Genomic DNA, 26,960 nt, shown 5'->3' on the forward strand with positions numbered 1-26,960 from the left:
GAAGACACTACAAGGAGGCGCATGAGTACCACAATGAAGAGTAGCCCCTGCTCGTAACAACTAGAGAAAGCCCATGTGCAGCAACGAAGACCCAACATGGTCAATAAATAAATAAAATAAATAAATTTGTGAAAAAAAAAAGAAAGAAAATAAACAGAGGTGTTGATGGGGTGAGACTTGTGGTGGGTTATTTTGATAAGAAGTGTGTACAGTGGACCCTGAAATAGATGTTATTGCCCAAAGCATGAGGCATCTCAGGAGGGAGACCAGTGGAGGAAGTGAATGTATTGGGTGCCCAAGGGTGGAAGATGTATTAACAGGCAGGTGGAAGTAGTAGGAGATCAAACAAAACGTGGATCTTCGTGAAAATTTAGCCTCAAGTGAGCCTGTGAAATATACGTAGGTAACAAGGTGAAGCCGATAAGTATTAAAAGCATTTTAACAATTTCCATCCAAAGCAGAACAAGTTTGCTTCTTAACTGTATTGCTAGTTTAGCCAATTGTATAAACCAATTGTATAAAAGTGAATAATGATGGTTTGAATAGTTTACATTGTATTCTAATTTTGTCATCCTCTGCTTTACATATGATTGCTTTAGTATATTTTTAAGGTGATTCTAACAAATTCATTCTTTTGAAATTGTATTTCTTTTACTTTAAAACACTTTAGCAAGTGTTTTCTTCAGAGGTGGATCTTTCTTATGCATTGCCTGTATTCAGGTCTCTCCATGTGGGAGATTTAAAAATATAAAAAGATAAAACTTAGTCAAGACTTGAAATGAAACAGTGAATGTGGGTCTGCGCTGATGGACTAGAAAAATTAAATAAGTTGTCCTTTAAATAGCAATTGTTTATTAATACTTGTAGATTTAAAGCAGGTCAAAATACTTCTGTACCTTGCAAATAGGATCCAATAAAAACAAGGGCTGATCAACCCCAGGCACTCCTGGCAATTGTCTTGAGCTCTTTTATGTTCGTTGGACATTTTCCCTGATCTCCTATATTCTTCCTTTTCATGAACTTCAGGTATGTTTTATGGTTTTTGTAGTTCTCAGCCTTGGAATCAGTTCTTGTAACTGATGATTCATTTCTGTCTTATATGACCTTCCTTCCTAAAGAAAATGGGACCACAGATATTGATTAGCTGGGATGACGTGAGAGAGTAGCATTGACATATACACACTACCAAATGTAAACTAGATGGCTAGCGGGAAGCTGCTGCATAACACAGGGAGATCAACTTGATGATGGGTGATGCCTTAGAGGGCTGGGATAGGGAAGGTAGGAAGGAGTTGCTGGGAGGGAGGGAATATGGGGATATAGGTATAAATACAGCTGATTCACTTTGTTGTACATCAGAACCTGGCACAACAGTGTAAAGCAATTATACTCCAATAAAGAGCTTAAAAAAATAAAACTTCTGTTAAAACTAAATAAATAAATAAAAAATAAGTTTCAAAATAATTCCTCAGCTCTCCACACTATCAAAATAAGGATGAGATCAGGATTAAACTCATGAGAAAATTCAATAAAATCATGATTATAAAACACACACACAAGACAAACAAACAAACAAAAACCAACCAAATCACATTACAATTCCTAGATGAAAAAAAAGCAGGAAGAATCCCACTGTTTCCCTGGTTTGGGAATGATACTAAAAGCATTAAAAATCAAAGAACCTGAATATTTAATCTTCCTGTAAAAAGTACCTTCCAAATCTATAAACTATGATTCCCTTTGTGTTCCTGTAGCCTTCTGCCCATTCTAATAACCTTACTCTTATAATCCATTTACTCTAGGGAGAAAAAAATACAGGCCAAAGAGAATAAATGGACTTGACTCTCAGTTTTCAGTACCTTTTACTGTTAGTTGTTTGTTGCTACTGTTTTTGATTATTATTGTTTTTGGAAGAGGTGTAGACATACAGGAATGAGCTTACCCACAGCTACAATGTTTACATCTTCTCTGTCCAAAAGATTGAGTCCAAATTTTCTTAGTTCCAACTCCATATTCCCATAGGGACTCATTATCTCAACTAGGATTCAGTGCCAATCCAGGCTTCTTTGCTCAGAGGCTGGGGATATCAAAAACCACCAGCAAGGCTACTGATGTGCTCTCCTGAGATCTCACAAATGAGCTCATATATTTTCCTCATAAAACCTTGTAGGTGCATCCAAAGTTGTGTTGAAGTGATTTTCTGAAGTCACATTGCTGTGCTGTAGATCTGAGACCACAGTATAGGTTTTCTGACTAGTAGGTGTAAGGTATTTCCGGAAACCCATCCACACTGTGGATGCTCCTCTGCTTGACCTGCAGACTCTCACACCTCTTCATACTCCTATATTTGTCCTTAATTCTCCATTTTCTCCCTGTATCTGGCCCTCTGGAGCTGAAAGTTCAGGTGATAGAAATTTGCATTTCTGCACCCCTTGACACTTTCTTTTTACCCTTTTGTATGGAGCCACTCATCTCTGCTAGGGACGGCTTCCCCTTGAAGCACAGCCAAAGCCATGGGGCACCAGCACCCTAAAGCAGAGTGCGAAAAGCCACGTGAAAGCAGTATAGTTATTGGACATATGATTCCTCAGGTGTGTCTAGATAATACTCAGGTGTACCAGAACTTAGTTGAAGACAATGAAAACTGTGAGGTTTCAGTTAGTTCTTTGAAAACACATATGGCATCAAATCACCCAGGTCATTAGCCATTAGGTTTTTAAAAACCTGCCAAGATGCTTTTGTAGGACATGATTTGCTTCAATATGTGAAACTGTTGGCTGGCTACATAAGGGCCTCACGAGATTAGAGGCTTTGGAGAGGCATGGAGAGGCATGGAAAGATTACTTCCCCTGGTGCAGCATTTTTTTTTTTTTTGATTATTTGTTTTGTTTTTCCGCTTTTTTAATTTCATGAAGGGACAATCAGAGCTAGAGCTAGAGAATCTTTGGGTCACAAGAAGACAGTATTATGGAAGACGTATTAATGAAATAAATAATGCATTGTTTTTCTTTCTTTTTAACCTTTTTGACAAAATTACAGACTTAAAAGTTGCTAGACTAATACAAAGAATTACCATGCATTCTTTACCCAAATTCTCCAAATGTTAATATTAGTAGATTTCTATATTTGCTTATCATGCTTATCTCCCCCTTCTCTCTCTCTCCAGAGAGTCAGATGGATACATGATAGATAAATAGAGATATATGCACACATAGAGATATCTGTGTATGTAGATAGATACGTGTATGTGTATGTATATAATCTATTATTTATTTTTCATTTATCTATTCTTTTTGAAAGTTGCAAGTATGATGTTCTTTACTAATAAATATTTGTATTTATTATTTGTATTATACAAACATTTATTTGTATAAATATTTCTTGAAACTGGACATTCATTTTATTAAAAGACATGATTATCAAAATCCAGAAATTGTCATTGACAGAATAGCATTATCTAATCTACATACATTATTCTGGTTTTATCAGTTGTCCTAATATTGTGCGTTGTAATCAAAGGAGATCACAATTAATGTGTCACACTCAGTTGCAATGTCTCTTTAGCCTCTTTTAATCTAAACGATACTGTCTATCCTTGGTTATCTTGACACTGATATTTTTGATGAACACAGGTGATTTTATTTATTTTTTATTGAAGTATAGTTGATTTACAATATTACATTATTTTCAGGTGTATAAAATAGTTATTCAATATTTTTATGTATTATAGCAGATTTAAAGTTATTGCAAAACAATGACTATATTTTTCTGTGATGTATAATATTCCTTGCTGTTTATCTACTTTATACATAATAGCTATTATCTCTTACTACCATACTCCTATCTTGTCCCTCTCCTCATCCCTTTCTCCATTGGTAACCATTAGTTTGTTCTCTATATCTGTGAGTCTGTTTGTTTTGCTATATGGATTCATTTGCTTTATTTTTATATCACTCATAAGTAATAACATAGAGTACTTGTCTTTCTCTGACTTATTCCGCTAAGCATAATACTCTCTAGGTCCATTCATGTTATTGCAAATGGCAAAATTTCATTATTTTTATGGCTGAGTAATATTCATATATATTAATGTATATATGATATACATCACATATATCACATCTTCTTTATCCATTCATCTATCAGTGGGCACTTATGGTGCTTCTTGTATCTTAGCTATTGCAAATAATGCTTTTATGAACATTTGGGTACATGTATCTTTTAGATTTCTCTTAGTTTTCTTCAGATATATAACCAGCAGTGAAATTGGAATTGCTGGATCATATGGTAACTGTTTTTAGTTTCTTTGAGGAACCTCCATACTGTTCTCCATAGTAGCTGAAAAAATTTACATTCCTACCAACAGTGTACAAGAATCCCCTTTTCTCCACATTCTCACCAACATTTGGTACTTGTGTTCTCTTTAATGATAGCTATTCTGATGAGTGTGTAGTGATACCATTGTGATATCTCAAAATGCTTTAATTTGCATTTCTCTGATAATTAGTGATGTTGAGCAGCTTTGCATGTGCTTGTTGGCCATTGGTATTATTTGGAAAAATGCCTATTAAGGTCTTCTGCGTATTGTTTTTTTTAAATATTGAGTTGTATGAGCTGTTTATATATTTTTGGATATTAACACCTTGGTGACCGTATAATTTGCAGATATTTTCTCCCATACAGTAGCTTGTCTTTTCATTTTGTGGATGGTTTCCTTTTCTATGCAAAATCTTTTGTTTAATTAGGTCTTATTTATTTATTTTTGCTTTTATTTCTTTTGCCTTATGAGGGAGATCCAAAAAAACATGTCCAATGGTGTTCTGCCTATGTTCTCCTCTAGGAGTTTTATGGCTTCAGCTCTTACATTTAGATCTTTAATTCATTTTGAGTTTATTTTTTGTGTATGGTGTTAGGGAGTGTTCTAATCTCACTCTTTTACACGTAGCTGTCCAGCTTTCCCTTACCACTTATTGAAGAGACTGTCTTCTCTCTATTGTATATACTTGCCTCCTTTGTCATAGGTTAATTGACCATAATTGTGTGAGTTTACTTCTGGACTCTCTTTTCTGTTCCATTGATCTATATGTCTGTTTTTGTACCTGAATTGGAATCTCAGTTCTGTCTCTGAATACCTGTATGATTTGGGCATATAAAGAATCTAAGCCATACTTTCCTCACTTATAAAATGAGGATGATACACAACTTGCAACGAGCTATAAGTATGTTTCCCTCGTGAGGGAAATCTTTCCTTGTTTTCTAGAGAGATAGATTCAGTGGAAGAGAGTGAGAACAAACACACAGAATCTTGGGCTGAAATCTGAAGATGGAATTTTATAAAAGCCAAATGATAGAATAATTTAAATGTTCCAGTTTGACAAAGAAAAATCCCTGCATGTGTAGGTGTGGTAAACTTTATTGAGGAAACAATTGAGAATAGTATGAAAATATTAAAGTATGATTAAGTGGTCAAATATATATCTTAAATTTAGCTTATTATTTTTGTTTATGCTTTTACAGTGATTATTTGGAAACAGTGTCTCACCTTCCAGTAGATTTGCATCCACCATGCACCCTTGATCTGATGAGGGTCAGTTCAGGAAAGCCACATAAAAATTTATAAGTTTGGTAATATTCCAAATTTGGACTGAGTATAGAAACATAGAGTCAATCATTATTGGTAGAAATAAGTATAAAATATTTCACTCATTTATTCATTCATTCAATTGTATGCTTACTATGTTCCAACAATTATGCTACGACTAGGGATACAAAAGTGATTAAAAGAAATCTTTGATCAAACATTTTTGAGAAAATTTGTGAAACAGCTGCTAAAATTGGAAATAAGCATATCCTTCAACACAGAAATTCCACTGATAGAATTTAACCAAATCTATCCAGATAACTGTAGAAAAAACTTTCAGCATAGCATTATTAATAATAGAAAAATTAAATTAGTTTGATGTTTACCTACAGTAGTGGATAGCTTAACTACCTTATGCTACAACTATGATGACATAATATTCTAGAGAGAGTAGCAAGAGATAGGTAGAGTTTTCTTATAGAAGGAAAAGAATGAACTGTATATTATTCTTCTATAATACAAATGTGTGTGTCTCCACCACATCTGTATTCTTTTTTTAGTTAATTAATTAATTAATATATTGGCTGTATTGCATCTTCGTTGCTGCACATGGGCTTTCTCTAGTTGTGGCAAGCAGGAGCTACTCTTCATTGTGGTACACAGGCTCCTCATTGTGGTGGCTTCTCTTGTTGCAGAGCACAGGCTCTAGGCGCAAAGGCTTCAGTAGTTGTGGCCCACAGGCTTAGTTGCTCCATAGCATGTGGGATCTTCCTGGAGCAGGGCTCGAACCCATGTCCCCTGCATTTGGTAGGGAGATTCTTAACCACTGCACCACCTAGGAAGTCCCCATGTCTGTATTTTTTTATCCACAAATTTATGTAAGAAACTGTTAACAATTAATTCAGTAAATTAGATGCATGGTCTAAGTGGGGGTAGAGACTTTTGCTTATCACAACGCTTACTACCATTTAAAAAATTGTAACATGCATGCATTAATATTGTTTAAAAAATAAACATCAAAAATATATAGATTAATATTCCTTGATTTAAATCGCTGCCCATTTTTTTTGCTCTTCTTATTAGGAGCTATGTGATCAAGCTTTTCTAGAATCTGCATGAGGTAAAACGTGGGAACAAACCTGCACATATCACTGCTTTCCTCTTCAGATTTCCTGTTGAAAGATCCAATCCATGTGAAAACAAACAAACAAACACGCCCCTCCCCCCCAAATAAAAAGAACAAACCTCTTTCTTCCACTGCTGGCATCAAAGAGAACCTCCTCAGAGACATTGATCAGATGTGATAGAGAAGAGGGTAGAGAAAGGGAGACTAGAGGCTTACTTTCCTAACAGTCACCAGTTGCCAAATCCATGTGAGAACTGTCTGGGGGTTTCTTTCCAGCCCTGAGTCCATCCACACAATGTTCCTTTGCTCCTTTCCAATGAACATTTTTTTCTGAATGAGATTTGTGTGTCAGAGAAAGGAATTCCAAAAATTTTGACTCCGTAAATTTTTTCTGTTCTTGACCTTAAGACAAAAATTTAGATTCATTAGCAGAATAAACATGGGGTTCATATCCTTCACATAAATTAGGAAGTGAGGGGAGACATGGCTAATAAGGCCAGGAAGGAAAAATTGCAAGAAAACATAGTGAACATAGAACAAAAAGACAGAAAAATGACAGTAACATTGAGTTTTTCATATACATAATTTTGCAAAACATCTAGCTCAATCTCTTTTATGAATGTAGATGTAAAATTCTGAAATAAAATACTACCAAACTAATCCAGCATGTCATGAGCTACCAAGGTATCATATGGGAAGGGAATTTCCTTTTTAAAAACATGAAATTAATTTAACCCATGATGTTAATATGTTAAAGAAGAAAAAATTAAGCTGAGTCAGTGTTTCTTAGCAGGGACATAGATTGCATTTGAGGAAAATATTGCCATGCACGGCAGAACCTTTGGCATTTCTGGTCTCTCCCCAGCAAATGCTCGTAGCATTCTCCAGTTATTGGAGCAACCGAACCTCACTTTGCACCGTGTTCAAATGCTTCCTATGGGAGACTGCCTCAGGTTGAACATCCTGTCTTCATAGAAGCTAAGAAACTTTCATCAAATTTCAGACCCATTCATTTGCCCTAAAGTCTTAATACAGGGGGAATAGTTAAGATTGTCTTTATAAATAGCAACAGCAAATATCCTTCTTAAAGGTGAAATGGTAGAATCCATTGCATTAAAGTCAGAAACAAGACAAAGAAGCTGGTCTCACCACTATTATTCATCATTATAGGAAGGTCCTGTCTACATCAGCATCAATAATAGGGGAGAAAAGAGAAATAAGTCTTAATGGTAGTGAATGTAATTGACTCCCTGTCAAGTCAAAGCGGTGTGTCAGTATTAAAAATAAATAAATAATTCCATGTATGCAAGTGTGTGTGTGTGTGTGTGTGTGTGATGTAGGAGACACATAAATACAACTACGTATGTATATAATGGTTGTACCTATATCAACAGTAAATAATTTAAAATGCAATGAAAAGAAAAATCCCAATTGCAGTAACGAGAAAAGTTTACTATGAAAAAGCAAACTATAATTTTGAAGACCTGTGTAAAGAAAATATTAAACTTTAGTCATGGATATAAAGAAAATTGGAATAAATGGAGGAACATTCTATGTTCTTGGATGCTCTCTCAAATAAATCAAACATTTTAAGCAGAACTATGGTAGATGGGAATTAATATATGATAAAACTGGTATTTCACTTCAGTGATGATAGGATCTATAATTAAATCAAAGGTTTTAGATCAAATTCTCAGTGGAAGTTTGATATTTGCATGATATTTTGACAAAATAATTCTAAAATTCACCATGAAGAACAAATTCTGTGAAGTAGATAATTTTAAAATAAAAATAATTAAGCAGTATTTACCCTAGAAAATTCTGTTATGTAATAAAGATATATCATTATAGCAGTGCTATATGAACACAGAGGAAAAAACAGATTATGAAATTCAGAAACAGAGTCAACTGAAAAAAATGACTGGAGAAGAAGAAAAAGATGTCACTTTAGTAGGAAAAACATGTGCTGTTTAGAAATATTTAGTCTAATATTTTGAAAAAAATTCTATATATTTTTTGAAAATTTTATAATTTTCACAAAAATAAATTGTAGAAGGACTGTATATTTATAAGTATTAATAACATTCTAAATCTACTGGGGTAAACTTTAGAGTGGAAATAAACACGTGAGTTTATGGTATTATAGAAGCTTATTTTCAGATTGACAGTCCAGTAAAGGCACAAAAGAGGGAAAAAATGACTGATAGGCATAACTACCTATAAAGGTAATAGTTTAAAAAAGGTAAACATAAACAGCAAATTAAACACCAAAAGGTAGACTAACAAAAGTAATAGATAATGGATTCACATATGAAAGCAAATGATTAGTATTTCTACTTAGAACATGTTATAAATCAATAAGAAAAGACAATAACTAGTAAAAATGGACATTTATCCTCACAAGCAAAAAAGTGCAAATAAATACCACAATGCAATGTTTTGTCTATCAGAGTAGATAGATAGATAGATCAATGATAGACAGATAGATAATAGAGATATAGAGAGATACTTGTATACCTAGTATATATAAAAAAAATGAAAACAAACTTTCATGTATTTCTTTTTTTAACAAGTTTAAGCTGCATGTCTTTGTCCAAAAAACATTATCTGTGGTAGAACACTCTAAGGAAATACTAGGAGAAAGAGAAGTTCTCTACGTAAGGTTGCTTACTGAAATATTTAAAATAAAAGGAAGCAAATTGTCTCTCTGTCTCTCCCTTATTCTCTCTCTCTCTATACACACACATACTCTATTTTGTTTTATTTTTTTTTATTTTAATTTTTAAATTTTTGGCTGCATTGGGTCTTCGTTGCTGCCAATGGGCTTCCTCTAGTTATGGCACAGGCTTCTCATCGCAGTGGCGTCTCTTGTTGTTGAACAGTGGTTGTATGTGTACGGGCTTCAGTAGTTGCAGCACATGGGCTCAGTAGTTTTGGCACACAAGCCCTAGAGCACCCAGGCTTCAGTAGTTGTGGCACAAGGGCTTAGTTGCCCCACGGCATGTAGGATCTTCCCGGACCTGGGCTCGAACCTGTGTCCCCTACACTGGCAAGCAGATTCTTAACCACTGCACCACCAGGGAAGTCCCCATGCAGACTATTTTTTAATTGATTAATATCTATACAAAGACGCTCTGCTGTCATTAAAGTGATAATTGGATATCTTTATTAACTGACATGATAAATGTCCATTACATACTGTTATGAGCAAAAGATACTTACCAAACACTATGAATACAATTACATTCAATTTTTATAAAAATGTATGTATAGAAACAATTTTGAAAATGCAAAACATATCCATATTAATACCTAGTATCTCTGGGTTTTGATATTATGTGTGTTTTTAATTTTCCTTTTAATAATATTCTATATTTGTCTTTGAGATGAAAATATGTTACTTTATTAATATTAGTTCTCAATAATTACCATTGTTTTTTTTTTCTAGGAAAAGCAATAAAGCTATTTTGTAAGCCTCTGCAAGCATAAAGTGTGTTCATCTTCAAGATTATTCTTTCATGTGTTTTTCATTCATATTATGAGTCTTGTTTTTCCTTTTTTTGTTCAGGCTTATAAAAACCTCAGAAGCAAGAGTCATTTTCAATTAAAAAAGGTTACTTTAGTCCTCATGTTTTGCTTTCTTCCCTTTTTTAAATTTGATATCACTAAAATTTTTTATAATATCTTTTTGATGTTTATCATTAATCCAATCACCATATTTTACATATCTTTTATTATAAGTTACTTCAAATTCTATTAAAAATGAGTCAGAATGTTAGGACAGAGATAAGTAGTGTAATAGGAAATGGTATACACTTTATATTATTCCACATAAATCATTTCATAATTGAGTTTCACCTTCTTTGTATCCCTTCCCACCAGAAAAAAAGGAGAGTCATGTTAGCCAGAAAGCTAAGAGAAAACTTACTGCTTGACCACCAGACAAGTTGGAGTTTACTAGCAATGTATTAATTCTTCAGAGAAGAACTTTCCAAAATTTGAAATGGTAGGAGAAAAATAAAGAACAAAATTTTTGTGAGTGAAGGTCAATTTTTAGAATTCCAAAAAGGTGGTCTCCTCCATCTGCAAGAATTCTCTTAGCCTTTTCTGATAATGGATATTGCCTTCATCAAAATCATTCTGTGTTTCACATGACATTTAATGATGTTTAAAGTGTTTTCAGGGACTTCCCTGGTGGCGCAGTAGTTAAGCATCCACCTGCCAATGCAGGGGACACGGGTTCCAGCCCTGGTCCGGGAAGACCCCACATGCTGTGGAGCAACTAAGCCTGTGCACCACAAATATTGAACCTGCACTCTAGAGCCTGTGAGCCACAGCTGCGGAGCCTGTGTGCTGCAACTACTGAAGCCTTCGCGCCTAGAACCTGTGCTCTGCAACAAGAGAAGCCACCTCAAAGAGAAGCCTGTGTACCGTAATGAATAGTAGCCCCTGCTGGCCCCAACTAGAGAAAAAAGCCCACGCACAGCAACAAAGACCCAACACAGCCAAAAATAAGTAAATAATAAAAAACTAAATCTTTAAAAATAAAAAGTGTTTTCACTTAAGTGTTTTTGAAATTAATATACTCAAAATCCCTGTGAGGTAGTCATCGTTATATCCATTTTTAATGTTATGTAAGAGAAACTCAGGCAGGTCAAGCGACTTGCTCAAGATCAAACAGCCAGTAAAACTGGCAGAATATGGCTTTGATCACAGTTTTCCTGAAACTTTTAACTACAGCCAATATGCCTTCTATCATGACTCATCAGCATCATTGTTAATGAGCAAGCTCTAAGAATTTTAAAGGTTTCCTAATGTGGCATGATTCTCACATATTCCCAGTTCCTAAAGGAATTAGGATGCACACACTGTTAGCTCATCTCTGGAGTCTAAGCTGACTTATAATTTAAATAACTCAATGCAGAGCTCCACTCAAATGTGTCTTTCAGTCTGCCTTCTGATTTTTGCTCTTTTGTTGGAACTTTATTTTATTTCTATTTTTTGAAATTTCTTATGATCATTTAATTCCCCATCAAGCATCTCAATGACATTTGCAATAGATTAAGGGCAATTTAAGAGATCTATTTATTTTAAATTAAATACACTGGATGAAGAAGTTTTCTATAAAAATGTATATAGATGGGGTATGGACTTTGAGGTCACAGATACCTGTGTTTATATTCTACTTCCAATAATAGCTAGCTTTGTTACTGTGGATAAAGTTCCTGTTTTCTTTAAGCCTCATTGTCCTCATCTATCAAAATGGGGAGAATTTCCATTCACAGGGCTGTTGCATGAACATAATGAGATCATGTATATAAAGCAGTTAATCTAGTATATAGCACATAGTTGGCACAAGACAAACTGTAGTGTTAAAAGGTCCAAGTGAATTTGATGAGCGTGATGGAGATATTTCTACCTGCATCAAGTCATACCTATTCTACTTCTTTTTCATAGAGGTTGACCCTGCTATGGAATAACACGAATATGATGAGAAAGATGATGATCCTATAGGTCATGGCCCCAAGTAGAAAGAGATGACCCACTTAAAAGGGACATTCAAGGAGGGTTTAATGAGGGGACTGTTTACAAAGATATGCACAGAAGTAAGAAAACTGACAAGAAAAGGTGACTTGACTGCATAAAGGAAGTCACTGCTTCCCTTGCCTGAAGGGACAAGAGGGTGCATGGTTACCAATATTAACTAGAGTGGGAAGAGAGGGCTACCCAGCAAGAGCTGCGATCTTGATAAACCACTGCAAAACTGTGTCAAAAAGGGAGGAAGAAAGGATGATCAGTCCCTTTTGGTCCTATGATCTGGATAAAATCAATTGGAATTGAGATGGCAGGACAGCTAGGCTGTATAGGTCCATAGAGGACAGCAAACAAGGATGAAAAATGAACCTTAGGGCTCAAATACAGAATATATAATATAAAGACCTAGTAAGTCCTTAAACAAATATAAAGCATAAGTAAAAGTTTGAAAGAAGGGAGAAAAGGGAGAAAAGTTGCTCACCTGCCCTCCTCTGTAGGGTATCGCCTATGGAAGTTTTGGGGTAGAAGAGATAAAGAATTATGAGTAATATAAAACATGAAATCATACATTATGAAAAAATTCTTAAAGATGAGTCATAACAGTAGTATGAATGAAGAAAAATAAGGAGAAAGTGAATATGTGAATGGAGTAGTAGAAATGGTCAGAGAATGAACAACAGAAGGAAGACCCAAAGGAGAAAAATGATGGATGTGGCCTTTAGCAGACTTGAACAAAGGATAGACTTGGGGTGGATTTTTGTAGTTGAAAGAAAAAAAAGGTTAGACTCACTCCCAGAGTAATTTTTGGCCCATCTTCCTCTAGTTCTTTCCCTCTCAATACCCTCATATCTAATCGATCTTATTCAGTTTTTGACCAGTGGTTTTCTACCCAGTGTCCCCTATTCTGACTATTCTGTTTCATATCACATTCCTGATCCCTATACCCTGTTCATTTTTCCCATCATCTGTTGACATACAATATAATTTACTTCTTAGTATATGCATTGTGCACCGTCTGTTGAGCCATGTGAAACTAAGCTCTATAGGGCCAAAGATTTTGTTTATGTTATTCATGGATGTAACTTAAAGGCTTAGTACAGTTCCTGGTACATAGTAGGTTCTTAATAAATGTTGTTAAATGAATGAATAAATAAATGAATAACTCACAAGCCTCCCTTTTTGCAAATTGGCTGGTTTCTTTTCCCTCTGACAGAGTCTCCCTAAGAAAGAATAATGTCCACATCCTTGTACAGGCTTTTCTTATTGTGAAACATAGGGTCAGATATAACCGGATTCTTATGGTGAATAAACACTTACGACTTTGGGTAAATTATGTAGTGTCTTTAAACATCTGGAAAATTAAAGTAACTATCCTTTATTTTGGGGGTTGAGAAAGACATCAGGTACAAAGTAGATACCGAATAATTCATTACTCTTTATTTGCCTCTCATTTACCTCCATGCTCTTGCTTCAAAAAGGACCACAGCTTGAAAAACAAAAACAAAAAAAAAAACTATAAAATCCATTTTGCCTTAAATGAAGTAAATGTTGAAAATATCCCTGCAGGCAACCTGTACCTGAGAAATTTTATTCTCAGCTTTGCAAATCTGATACGTGAAAACTTTGGCAAAGGATCAGAAATGCAGCCACGGGTTTAGATACTTATCCAAAATTACCTTCTGAAGATTCTGGAATTTTCTAATTGTTAATTGCCAATCAAGGGCTGGTTTGTAAGACTTGATCCCTGCCCAGCTCCCACAAATGTTAGTAGACTTCTAATTTAAACCCAGAAATGCAAAACAGTCTCATTTTTTGGTCTGAGATCAGTCTTGAACAGTTGCCATTTTGATACTTTTTTTTCAAAATATATTTTGGATGCAAGAAAATTTGGCCAATGATCATAGCACCCTTTTGTTAATATTCATTCCCTTGCATATGCCAATCTTTGAAATTCATGTTGATTTTATAACCTTCATGTAAAATAAACAAATGAAAATAAGTAAAGTTTTTAAATTTTTGAAGTTTTAGGTCAAAAGAAATTCAGGTTTCTGGGTCCAAGGAAAAAGATGAACAACTATATTATATATATTACCCAAGTAAAACAAAGCAGAATTGGCTTTCAATAAATCAACCAAGAGGTGATGAACTTGATCAAATAGTAAGAAATAGTTTCTGGTTTCTATTTTGGACACACAATTCAAAAAAGTACCTGGTTTGTGGATGTATTTTAATCCGAACTTTGTCAAGGAGAAAATGAAGACTTAAACATCTAGGTAAGCACTAAGTAATTGCATGAATATTTGGTCAGTAAGTTCCAGAAACCATCTGAAGTCAGGATGTCTGACTTAAGACTTCTCATCTTAATCATCTGTTTGTCTATTTATGCTGGTAAACACTCACAAGGAAATCTAACACCTTGTGAATGTGATGGATATCAATCTCTTCGTTATTTTTATATTACAAAGGAGATAGGATGTCACAAATGCATTTAAGTTCTCCAGTCAGTTAACTTCGAAGTAATCAGAAGAAGGATATCCTGGGTAGGCCTAACCTAGTCATTTAAGTCCTAAACAAAAGGGTCTAAAAGCCTAAGAGGATGTCCAGCTCTCCTGGAAGTTAGACACAGCAATTTGTACAGTTACAAAGAAATAAGTCTGCTAATAACCATGGGATCTTGGAAGAAAATTCTAAACTTCAGATGGTACCACAGCCCAGGCTACCTACCGCCTTGATCACAAACTTTGTAAGACCCTCAGTGGAGGATTCAGCTAAGCTGTACCCAGACTCCTGACCCACAGAAACTGAGAGATAATAGATGTATGTGATTTCAAGCCACCCATTTTGAGGTAATTTATCATGCACAAGAGAAAGCTAATATGTACTAAATAAGGAAGATATAGCAATGATTGGATAACTTACATAGAGGCAAAGCTCTATATTTTTACTACAGCATTTTGACCATATACTCTCCATCCTCTGTGTGTTACTCTTCTCATCTACAAAAATGAGACTTGCACTTAATTTTCACTTTTTTCCCCAAGCAATTTGCTTGCAACATCATATAGCTGATAATAGAAGCTTCAAATATTGAATACAGGAAAAACATGAAATAGTAGAGGACAACATTTTCTTCTAATATCCTAAAACCACAATTACAGACCTTCATTTTCTCCACTTCAGAGTTGCCCCATTGCTACTTTGCTTTGCTTTCTATATTTCCATGCCCCCCTTTGATTCACACCTCCACAAATATTATAGTGTAAATAATTCATACAGCTTTAGGAGGCCCTATCATGAGGCTTTACAACTAGGCCACAAGTGTAGTACAGCAAGTTCCCTTCCGAGAGTGCATCCATAAGTCCAGTTTGTTCATAAGTCCAGCAAAGTTAGCTTAGGTACCCAACTAATGCAATTGGCTATATAGTACTGTCCTGTGATATGGTCCATAATACTTTTCACACAAATAATATATAAAAAACAAACACAAAAAAATAAAGAAAACATTTTTAATCTTACAGTACAGTACTCTGAAAAGTACAGTAGTACAGTACAGCTGGCATACAGGGGCTGGCATCAAGTGAACAGGCAAGAGGAATCACTGACTGGAGGAGGGAGAGGAGGTGGGAGATGGTAGAGCTGAAGGATGTTCAGCAATAGGAGACAGAGGGCAAGCTGCAGTTTCACTTGTGCCTGACATTGATGGCATAGATTCTGGTTCCTTGCTGGATTCAATTCTATCTACACTCTTGAAAGAACAGTCCAGTGATGTCTGGGTAGTAGTTTTTCTTTTCTCTTCATAGATGACACGGTAGCACTGGATTACATTTTGCATGACTGTTGCAACCTTCGTGTACCATTCTACATTTGGGTCCTGTGCCTCAAAAACTAACAGTGCCTCCTCAAATAAAGAAAATCCCCCTGACATTTCCTGCATCGTGAATCTCTTCTGTTCTTCAGTTACTTCTTCCTCTTGTCTCTCTTCATCCTTTCTCTAGGCCTCCAATTCCTGGCACTTCTTAGAAGTACCAGCTACATCACCGCTGCTTTTACACTTGCTTCTGGACATCCTGGGCTTGAAATAAAGATACTCTACTACTATAATCTATACAGTACTATACAGTAAAGTACACAAAATTACAACCACTTGTAGAGGATGCACGCACGTGACAATGTACACCAGACAGGTGAACTAACTTATGTGATTGGACATATGAATTCACGTTCATATCTTTGAAAGTTTGCAATGTGAAGTTTAATATGTAGGGGACTTACTGTAGTTCCCTTTGGATAAGGTAATTGTTTCTATTAATAACTTTAAAAAACCCACTTTAGAAGTCAAACTCAGTTAAAATGAACAATACACTCAAAACACCTAGGGAGAATTACTCTAATTCTAAGAACTGTAAATTTGAGAATAAAACATTGTGTGAACCCATTTCAATTAAATTATCTTGGGTGAGTGTTCAAATGCCCAGAAAGTTTTCATACTTACTAATTAAATTATTATGTGTCATAGGATTGGGACTAAATGTTCTCTCTTCTTTCTTGATTTCCCTCTTTTCCTAGATTGTGGAACATGCTAAGGCTTCAAATAGCTAAAGAGGGCATTTGGTAATAAGTCTATGTCATAAGAAGAGAAATGACCCTTTGGCACAATTATGCTGTGAGGATACCAGTATTGGCAGTGAGAAACACTGATTTATGGTACTCACACCAAAAATAATATATCTCAGTTTATATTTTAGTGATTCTGTTCCTTTTTTACTGTTATTATTGAGATATAGTTGATGCAGATTATGTTAGTTTCAGGTATGCTGCATACTGATTGGACATTTGCACACTTAAGAAATGATGACCATGATAAGTTTAGTAACTATTTGTGTCTGAAGTTATTATAATATTATTGACTATATTCCTTATGCTGTGTATTACATCCTGTGGCTTATTTATTTTATAATAGGAGGTTTGTACCTCTTAATCCCCTTCACCTTTTTTACCTACTTCCCTACCCCCCATCGCCTACTGTTCTGGCAACCACCCTTTTGTTCTCTGTATTCATGGGGCTGTTTTCATTTTTATTTTATTTGTTTGTTTATCAATGTATATATTCCATATATAAGTGAGATCATATGGTATTGGTCTGTTGACATTTCATTCAGCATAATACCTACTAGGTTTATCAATGTTGTTACAAAGGGCAAAATTTCATTTGTTATGGCTAATATTCTAGTCTGTGTGTGTAATATTTTATTGTTCATTCATCTAATGATGTACTTTTATGTTGCTTCCATATCTTGGCCACAGTAGATAATGCTGCAATAAACATTGAGATAAAAAAAATGAGGTGAATACATCTTTTCAAATTAGCATTTTTGCTTTATTTAGGCAAATACATAGAAGTTCAATTGTGAATTCTATGGAAGTTCTATTTTTAATTTGTTGAGAAGCCTTCGTACTGTTTTGCCATTCAGACTATACCAATTTACAATCCCACCAACAGTGCAGGAGGGTTCCCTTTTCTCCACATTCTCAACAACATGTTATTTGCTGTCTTTTTGAAAATAGTCTTTCTGACAGGTATAAGGTGGTATCTCATTGTGGTTTTCATTTGCATTCCCATGATAACTGGTGATGTTGCACATCTTTCCAGGTGTCGGTTGGCCATCTGTATGTCTTCTTTAGAAAAATGTCTATTCATATCCTCTGCCCATTTTTGTTTCTGTAGGTCCTTTTCTTCTTTTATGTTTCCCACTTGGAGTGGTTCCTTTAGCATTTGTTGTAAGGCTGGTTTGGTGGTGCTGAATTCTCTTAGCTCTTGCTTGTCTGTAAAGCTTTGGATTTCTCTGTCGAATCTGAATGATATCCTTGCTGGGTAGAGTATTCTTGGTTGTAGGTTCTTCCCTTTCATCACTAGAAATAGATAATGCCACTCCCTTCTGGCTTGCAGAGTTTCTGCTGAGAAATCAGCTGTTAACCTGATGGGAGTTCTCTTGTATGTTATTTGTCATTTTTACCTTGTTGTTTTTAATAACTTTTCTCTGTCTTTAATTTTTGTCAGTTTGACTACTATATGTCTTGGCGTGTTTCTCCTTGGGTTTATCCTGCCTGGGACTCTCTGCGCTTCCTGCACTTGGGTAGCTATTTCCTTTCCCATGTTAGGAAAGTTTTCAACTATAATCTCTTCCAGTATTTTCTCAGGTCCTTTCTCTCTCTCTTCTGCTTCTGGGACCCCTATAATGCGAATGTTGGTGTGTTTAACATTGTCCCAGAGGTCTCAGGCTGTCTTCATTTCTTTTCATTCTTTTTTCTTTATTCTCTTCTGCATCAGTGATTATCACTATTCTGTCTTCCAGCTCACTTATTCGCCCTTCTGCCTCAGTTAATCTGCTATTGGTTCCTTCCAGTGTATTTTTCATTTCAGTTATTGTGTTGCATATCTCTATTTGTTTGTTCTTTAATTCTTCTAGGTCTTTGGTAAACTTTTCTTGCAACTTTTCAATCTATGCATCCAATCTTTTTTCAAAGTCCTGGATCATCTTCACCATCACTATTCTGAATTCTTTTTCCGGAAGAGTGCCTATCCCATCTTCATTTAGTTGTTTTGTGGTGTTTTATCTTGTCCCTTCAACTGGTACAAAGTCTTTTGCCTTTTCATATTCTCTATCTTTCTGTGGCTGTGATTTTCAGTTCCACAAGATGAAATACTGCTGATACTTCTTGATACTGCTGTCTGCCCTCTTGTGGAGGAAGCTGTCTAGGAGGTTTGTGGGTGCTTCCTGATGGGAGGGACTGATGGTGGGTTGGGCTGGGTGGGTGGAGCTCAGTAAAACTTTAATCTGATTTGGTGGGTGGAACACAGTGACACTTTAATCTGCTTGTCTGCCAATGGGTGGGGCTGTGTTCCCACCCTGGTGGTCCTTTGGCCTAAGGCGACCCAGCATTGGAGCTTACAGGCTCTTTGGTGGGGCTAATGCTGGACTCTGGGAGGGCTCATGCCAATGAGCACTTCTCAGAACCCCTGCTGCCAGTGCCTTTGTCTCCTCAGTGAGCAACAGCTGCCCCTCACCTCTGCAGGCAACCCTCCAACACCAGCAGCTAGGTCTGATTCAGTCTCCTATGGGGTCACTGATCCTTCCCCCTGGGTCCTAGTGAGCACACTTTTTTGTGTGCCCTCCAAGAGTGGAGTCTCCATTTCCCCCAGTCCTGTGGAGGTCCTGCAATCAAATCCTGCTGGCTTTCAAAGTCTGATTCTCTGGGGATTCCTCCTCCCATTGCTGGACTGCCAGGTTAGGAAGCCTGATGTGGGGCTCAGAACCCTCAGGACTTCTGCTGTATAACTGTCCTCCAGCTTGTGAGTCACCCACCCAGCATTTATGGGATTTGATTTTAACACAATTGCGCCCCTCCTACCATCTCATTGTGGCTTCTCCTTTGTCTCTGGATCTGGGGTGTTTTTTTCTGGTGAGTTCCAGTGTCTTTCTGTCAATGGTTGTTCAGCAGTTAGTTGTAATTCTGGTGCTCTTGCAAGAGGGAGTGAGTGCACGTCCTCCTACTCTGCCATTTTGATTCTTCCTCCCATCCTCTGCCCATTTTTAAATTGGATAGTTTGTTGTTTTGACATTGTGTTGTATGGGTTCTTTTTATATTTTGGATATGCACCCTTTGCCATATATATTATTTGCAAATATCTTCTCCCATTTAGTAGGCTGCCTTTTTGTTTTGTGGATAGTTACCTTCATTGTTCAAAGCTTTTTAGTTTAATATAGACCCATTTGTTTATTTGTGTTTTTGTTTCCCTTGCTTGAGGATACAGTTCCCAAAAATATTGCTAAGAACCTTTGTCAAAGAGTGTATTGCCTATGTTTTCTTCTAGGATTTTTATGGCTTCAGGTCTTATATTTAAGTCTTTAATTTATGTTGAGTTTATTTTTGTATATGATCTGAGAAAGTAGTCCAGTTTGATTTGCCTGCTTGTAACAGTCCTGTTTTCACAACACCATTTGTGAAAAGGACTATCTTTTCCCCATTGTATATTCTTGCTTCCTTGTTCATAGAATAATTGGCCACAGAAACATGAGTTTATTTCTGGGCTCTCTATTCTGCTCCATTGATTTATGTGTCTGTTTTATATGCCAGTGCCAAATTGTTTTGAGCACTGTAGCTTTGTAGTATAGTTTAAAATCAGAGCACAGTTACCCACAGCTTTGTTCTTTTTATATCAGGATTACTTTGGCTATTCATAGTAGTTTGTGTTTACATACAATTTTTACAATTGTTTTTTGGAATTCTGAAAAAAGTAATTTGCTTTTGATATGAATTGCATTGAATCTTAAGGTATTTTGATATGAATTGCATTGAATCTTAAGACTGCCTCAGGTAATATGGTCATTTTAACAATACTAATTCTTTCAGTCCATGAGCACGATATGTTTTCCATTTGTGTGTGTTGTCCTCAATTTCTTTCATCAATGTTTTTTACTTTTCAGAGTACAAGTCTTTACCTCCTTGGTTAGATTTATTCCTAGGTATTTTATTCTTTTTGATGCAATTGGAATTGGAATCTGAATTGCTTTCTTAATTTATCTTTCTGATAGTTTGCTATTATTGTATGGATACAGAAGATTTCTGTTTGTTAATTTTGTATTCTGCAATTTCACTGAATTCATTTATTACTTATAATAGTTTCTTGGTGGTACTGTTAGGATTTGTATATTATAGTATCATGTCATCTTTAAACAGTGACAGTTTTACTTTTTCTTTTCCAATTTGAATTCCTTTTGTTAGTTTTTCTTGTCTGATTTCTGTGGCTAGGATTTTCAACATTGTGTTGAATAAAGAAAGCAAGAGTGGGCATTCTTGTCTTGTTTCTGATCTTAGAGGAAATGCTTTCATCTTTTCATCAATGAGTATGATATTAACTCTGGTTTTGTCATATACAGTCTTTATTATGTTGAAGTTTGATCCCTCTATACCTACTTTCTTAGAGTTTTTATCATAAATATATGTTGAATTTTGTCAAAGCTTTTCCTGCATCTATTGAGATGACCATATAAATTTTATTCTTTAATTTGTTAAGTGTGTCACAAGGATTAATCTGTGTTTCTCAAAGCATCCTGCATTCCCTGGAATAAATCCCATTTGATCATGGCGTATAATCCTCTTAATACATTATTGAATTTGGTTTGCTAATATTTTTTGAGAATTTTTAATTTGTTTATTAATGATATTGGCCTGTAATTTCCTTTTTTTGTGGTGTCTTTACTAGGTTTTAATATCAAAGTGATGCTGGCCTCATGGAATGAGTTAAGAAGCATTCTTTCCTCTTTAAATTTTGGAATGGTTTGAGAAGGATGGGTTTTTAATTTCTCTTTAAATATTTGGTAGAATTCACCTGTGAAGCCATGTGGTTTGCTTGTTGGGAGGTTTTTTTTTGGTTGGTTTGTTTTTGTTTTGGCTTTTTTTAAATTACTGATTCAATGTCATTACTGGAATCAGTCTGTTCATGGCTCAGAAACTCAAGGTCTTCCTATTCCACCATCTTGGTCCCACTCCCTTTAGTGATATTATTCTGATTGCATTGTAAACATTAAAAATAAGAGATGAATTGCCCAGAAGGGAAATCAATTAAGAGAATTTATCTATTGTCCTTAATAAACATGATGTTGAAATACACAATTAAACCGACAGCATTAGGAGTGGGAAAATACCTATACCTCACAAACTGGACTCCTGGTGTTTTTTTCTTATAAAGGCACTAATCCTATTATGGAGGCTCCACCCTCATGATCTCATCAAAACCTAATTACCTCCCAGTGACTCCACTTCCTGATACCATCACATTAGGAGTTAAGGCTTCAACCTGTGAATTTTGCAGGGGACAAAAACATTCAGTCCATAATATAGATTAAAAATAGGAAACACTTGAGACAGTTTTGGCTTGGCAAGCATCCTGTTAGTGTGGAGTTTGGAAGCCAGGAAGAGTTTCTAATTTGCTTTCCAGTGCATTTGAGACTCCTTGCTTTGTTGGAAGGTGTTAGCAAGCAATTCGGGGGATTTCAGAAGAAGAGGTAGATAATTCTCTGTGGATAATCATTTCTTGGATCAAGTGAAGATCTATGTGCTATGATGGTCCTTAAGGGCATTGGGGATTAGCTAGTAGGATAAGCAGGTTCTCAATTCTAACCAGTTAGTAGAACATGAACTAAAGCTGCTTACCGTCTAATGAAAATGTCATGAAAGCTCCCAGGCATGTTCTTCCATGTTCTTGCATTTCCTGTCTTTTGCCTTTGCTCCATTACTTGAAACCACTTTACAAGACAAATGCATTTGCATGCTTGGAGAAAAGCCCAGTTAGGAATATCACTTTGGGAGATATAAGCTTCTATTTTGTTACTACTTTGGAAATGGAAGTTTATTTTCATCAGGTAAATTTTTGTAAAATATTTTCTATTGTTTTCCCCATTTTTAGATTTTCTGTACTTTTAAAAAAAATTCTATAGTAAGCGTATATTTTACAACAAAGAAGTATAGATTATAATATCTGAAAAGAAGTCCACATGGAGAAGTTATTTAATGTTATTACATTCAAGTTTCTTCATTCTTCATATATTAAGATGAGGAAATTTTATACAATTTTTCATATTCCTCTCTCTAGGATAGTGTATGATTTATAACACCAGTTAATGGAATCAAAGTGTAGAATATTTTACTTTTCATGATGATTATAGACATTAAGTGGAAAGATGTGAGAGAAAGACATTGATTTTAAAGGAAAAAGCCATGTAAGGGGTTGCTGTGTAAGTTGGGGGTACTACATTTCCCTTTCTCAGTGACAATCAGTTCTGATGACTTGGGTAAAGTTATCCCTAAAGGAATGTGTATGAGGGGCTAACTGCTATCTTTGCTCTGTATGTCAAATTCCCATTTTCACTTTTTCTAAGTTTTAGGACCAGCGAGCCATTTTATTTTTATTGAAATAAATTTCAGATTTATTGATAGGAGTATCTTTTTTATTTTTCTTTGCATCTCCTTCAAAATCTGGCACATTTACTTAAATACATGAGTCCTTTAATGTATTTTGTCCAAATAACTTGAACTGAAACATCTATAACTCAGGACCAGTTTTCAATTGTTAATAAATCACCACATAATTAAATTATCAATTTTCCTCCAGTTCTAAGATTAAATTCCAGAAATCCCATTTATCTCTTCAAACATTTCAACAGGTTTTATACCGGTCACTAGAACCTAACAACAATACACTGTATAGATCCATACAATGTTAATGATCGTAAAGGAAGCATCTAGTGCTTATTCATTAAATGAAGTTTATAGAATGCCTGCTACATCAAAAACACTGTTATGGAAACTGGGGATGTAGCAATGAACAAAAATGACCCAACTCTTGCCCCACACCCCACTTAATTTAAATTTGCATGAGAGCAATATTTGCTGCTTAAAATATATCATCGCCAGTAAACCTCCATTCTGTGGGGAGGCATCACCCTCTGGATGTGACATGTGGATATAGTGAGACTTAGAGAAGTGGCACAACTTGCTCCATGCCACTCTTTAAATGACAGAGCTGTGATTCCATCAAGGCATACCCTAGTTTCAAAGCCCGCTCTCTTTGTATTGTGTTCCTTATCTCTATACAAAGTTGATTGAAAATTATAAAGAAGACTTTAATAATTACATACTGCATTATGCTCCAGAGTAGTTTGCAATATTTGATGCTGATGAATGCTCTTACCCCCTTGAAATTATTGTTTCCCTGTTTAGATTTATAGACAGGCATTCCTGGCTGCACTTAGCAGTTATAGCTGTCAAGGTTCCTCTTGAAACATTCTTTCTTTTTCCCTTTATACAACTTCATCCTGATGGAGTTCATCCACCTGTATATCATTAGTTAGTATGTATATTATGATGGAATCCGAATCTGTTAACCAGCATTTCAGAAATGAAGAACTGATTGAAATAAAGGTGTTTATTTGTTTTTGTTTTTGTTTTAAACTGCAGCCCAAGAGACACAGATTTAAGAAGCACTTGAATTGTGTTCTGCTGGACCACAAAATGGAGGAAGCTTATAAAGGCAAAAACCTCAAGGCCATAGTTAGTTACATGAGTTGTATATCAAGAATTATAATTGGACCTGGAAAGAAGTAAGGGGTGCTTATTAAGTAAGGATTGGTTCAGATACAAAATGGTTACGTAGTTACAAGGGGAACAGACTTAAGACGACTAGGTTGCAGTTGGCAGATGGAGTTTTAAAAATGGCTGGTATCCTTGGGTTTGGTATGGTTCATAGAAAATTCTAGTTCTCAGTGGTGCAGGGATGTGTCTGAGACCAGATCCTCAAGGGTCTCCTGGCTTTATTTTGTACTCCTGAACTGTGACCACTCCATTATCTAACCTCAGACCACACTCCTGGATACCAGACACGTATTGAAATGACTACTGGATATCACTATTTAGATATTCCCAAGACATATCAAACATATTTTATAAAAATAGTCATGTTACAACTCCTCACTACTCTCACAGCCACCACCACACACAAATACACACACACACACACACACGAACTACTGTTCTTCTGTATTCTCCAAAGGAATGGCATCACTATTCATCCAGTTATTGAAGGCAAGAAAAAAATTATAATTTGAGTGTCTTTCATTTCTTACAGCCATTTTATAGTCATACCAATACTATTACTTAAATACTTCTCAAACACGTCTGCTCTCTCCTTTTCCATTCCTACCTCAGACTTCTTGTTCTGTAGACTATAGTTAGTTATGGGCAAAGGTCTGACTCAGCGGATCTAATATTTATACAGAGGATGCTGATTTCATAGTGGGTCCTTTGCACGTCTGTGGTGGTCTCTGACAACATCTCGGAGCCTGGCGCACAGCTCTGATTGCAGTCAGGTTTGCTGAGGCTCTCATACATAAGTGAGCTGGGAGACTGAGGCCAATCAGAGCTGATAAATGACCCAAAGTCTCTGGTGCCAGAAGTTTCTTAATGAGATGTTTAGGGCTGGGCGATGTTCACTCACCAAAAACATCTTAATTAATGATCTAGAAGTGGAAGAAAACAATGCATCTAGCAATTCACTGATGATAGCAAGTTGAGGAATATTGGACATGCTACTATGAGCCTAACATTTAAAAGGGATTTACATGATTACAATTTTAGAAAAGGATTAAACTCGTGTATTTGCAATGGAATACAGCTCCGAGAGGCAGGCTAGAGAATAACATTATGTAAAACAGATTCCCAAGGTGAGACATTTAAAAGAACAAGTATGAATTCTTTAATTTTGTCTGAGTTTTCAACTAATCATTGCACTATTTATATTTTTTCAGAACAAATAGAAATGAAAATAACAGTGGCTCAGGAAATTGAATTAAAGTCATAGCTATTCAGTGACAGAGGTGGTATTATAATATTGATCGCTTAATTAATGCTCTGAAATTATTACACATAATATCTGGAGGAAACAGCTTAGAAAACCAAGGATCAATATTTATAATCCTTTTTGCCCCATACTTTTATTGTCTTTTACATAGAACACCATACTGGGTACTGTATATTTTGTGTTTCAAGTCCCTTTTCTTGGACTACTCAGATCCACTGAGGTTCATGGTGATCACAAGAGAACCATATGAATGCAGTAGGCAGATTAATGCTAGCCCTGAGAAGTGCCCACATCCTGATGCCCAGAAGCTGTGAATATGTTAAGTTACATAGCAACAGGGACTTTACAGATGTGATTAAGGTTACAGAACCTGAGATGGGATTATCTTGGATTATTCAGGTGGTCCAATAAAATCACATGTGTCCTTAAAAGCAGAGAAGTTTTTCAGGCTGCAGTCAGACAGAGGCAGAGGAAGGGGAGGGGGGATGTCCTCCACCCACTGTTGTTGGGGCCACGAGCAAAGGAAAGTGGGTAGCCTCTAGAAATTGATTCTGATGTCCAGGGGACAGCCAGCTTGGAAAAGGAGACTGAATTCTGCCAAAAACCTGCATGAACCTGGAAGTGAATTCTCTCCCAGAGTTTCCAGTAAGAAACAGCCCTGCCTATATCTTGACTTTGGCCTGTGAGTTTCTAAACACATGGAGAAGGGGCTGCTTGTGGACTTCTGATCTGCATAACTGTGATACAGTAAAAGGTGCTATTTTCAGTCACTTAGTTTGTGGTAAATCATTGCAGCAGTGGTAGGCAACTGACACATTGAACCAAAGAAATAGGACAACAGATGGACATTTAGATACAGAAAAATTATTACCTAGTCACCCCTGAGGGTGAGTCAAAAATTATCCGCACTCTGGCTGTAGAATCTACAGAAGTTTTAATATAACTGGAGTATGGATAATTTTTGACTCACCCTTGTGTATATACAGGCTAGAAAAGTATTGAGGCTCCAAAGAATGATTGTTTCCATTGAAGTTAGATACTGCTCAAGTTGTTCATGTTTTATTTTTTTAGTCTGGTCATTTATAAATGTGGCACTTAACTTTTAAAAAAAAGTATCCATTTTGATGACAAAAGTATTAGGTGCTTTGATCTATTTACAATAGCCAGGACATGGAAGCAACCGAAATGCCCACCAACAAATGAATGGATAAAGAAGATGTGGCACATATATATACAATGGAATATTACTCAGCTATAAAAAGGGATGAGATGGAGCTATATGTCATGAGGTGAATAGACCT

The sequence above is a fragment of the Hippopotamus amphibius genome, chromosome 8, assembly GCF_030028045.1.
Source record: "Hippopotamus amphibius kiboko isolate mHipAmp2 chromosome 8, mHipAmp2.hap2, whole genome shotgun sequence".
NCBI lineage: Eukaryota > Metazoa > Chordata > Mammalia > Artiodactyla > Hippopotamidae > Hippopotamus > Hippopotamus amphibius.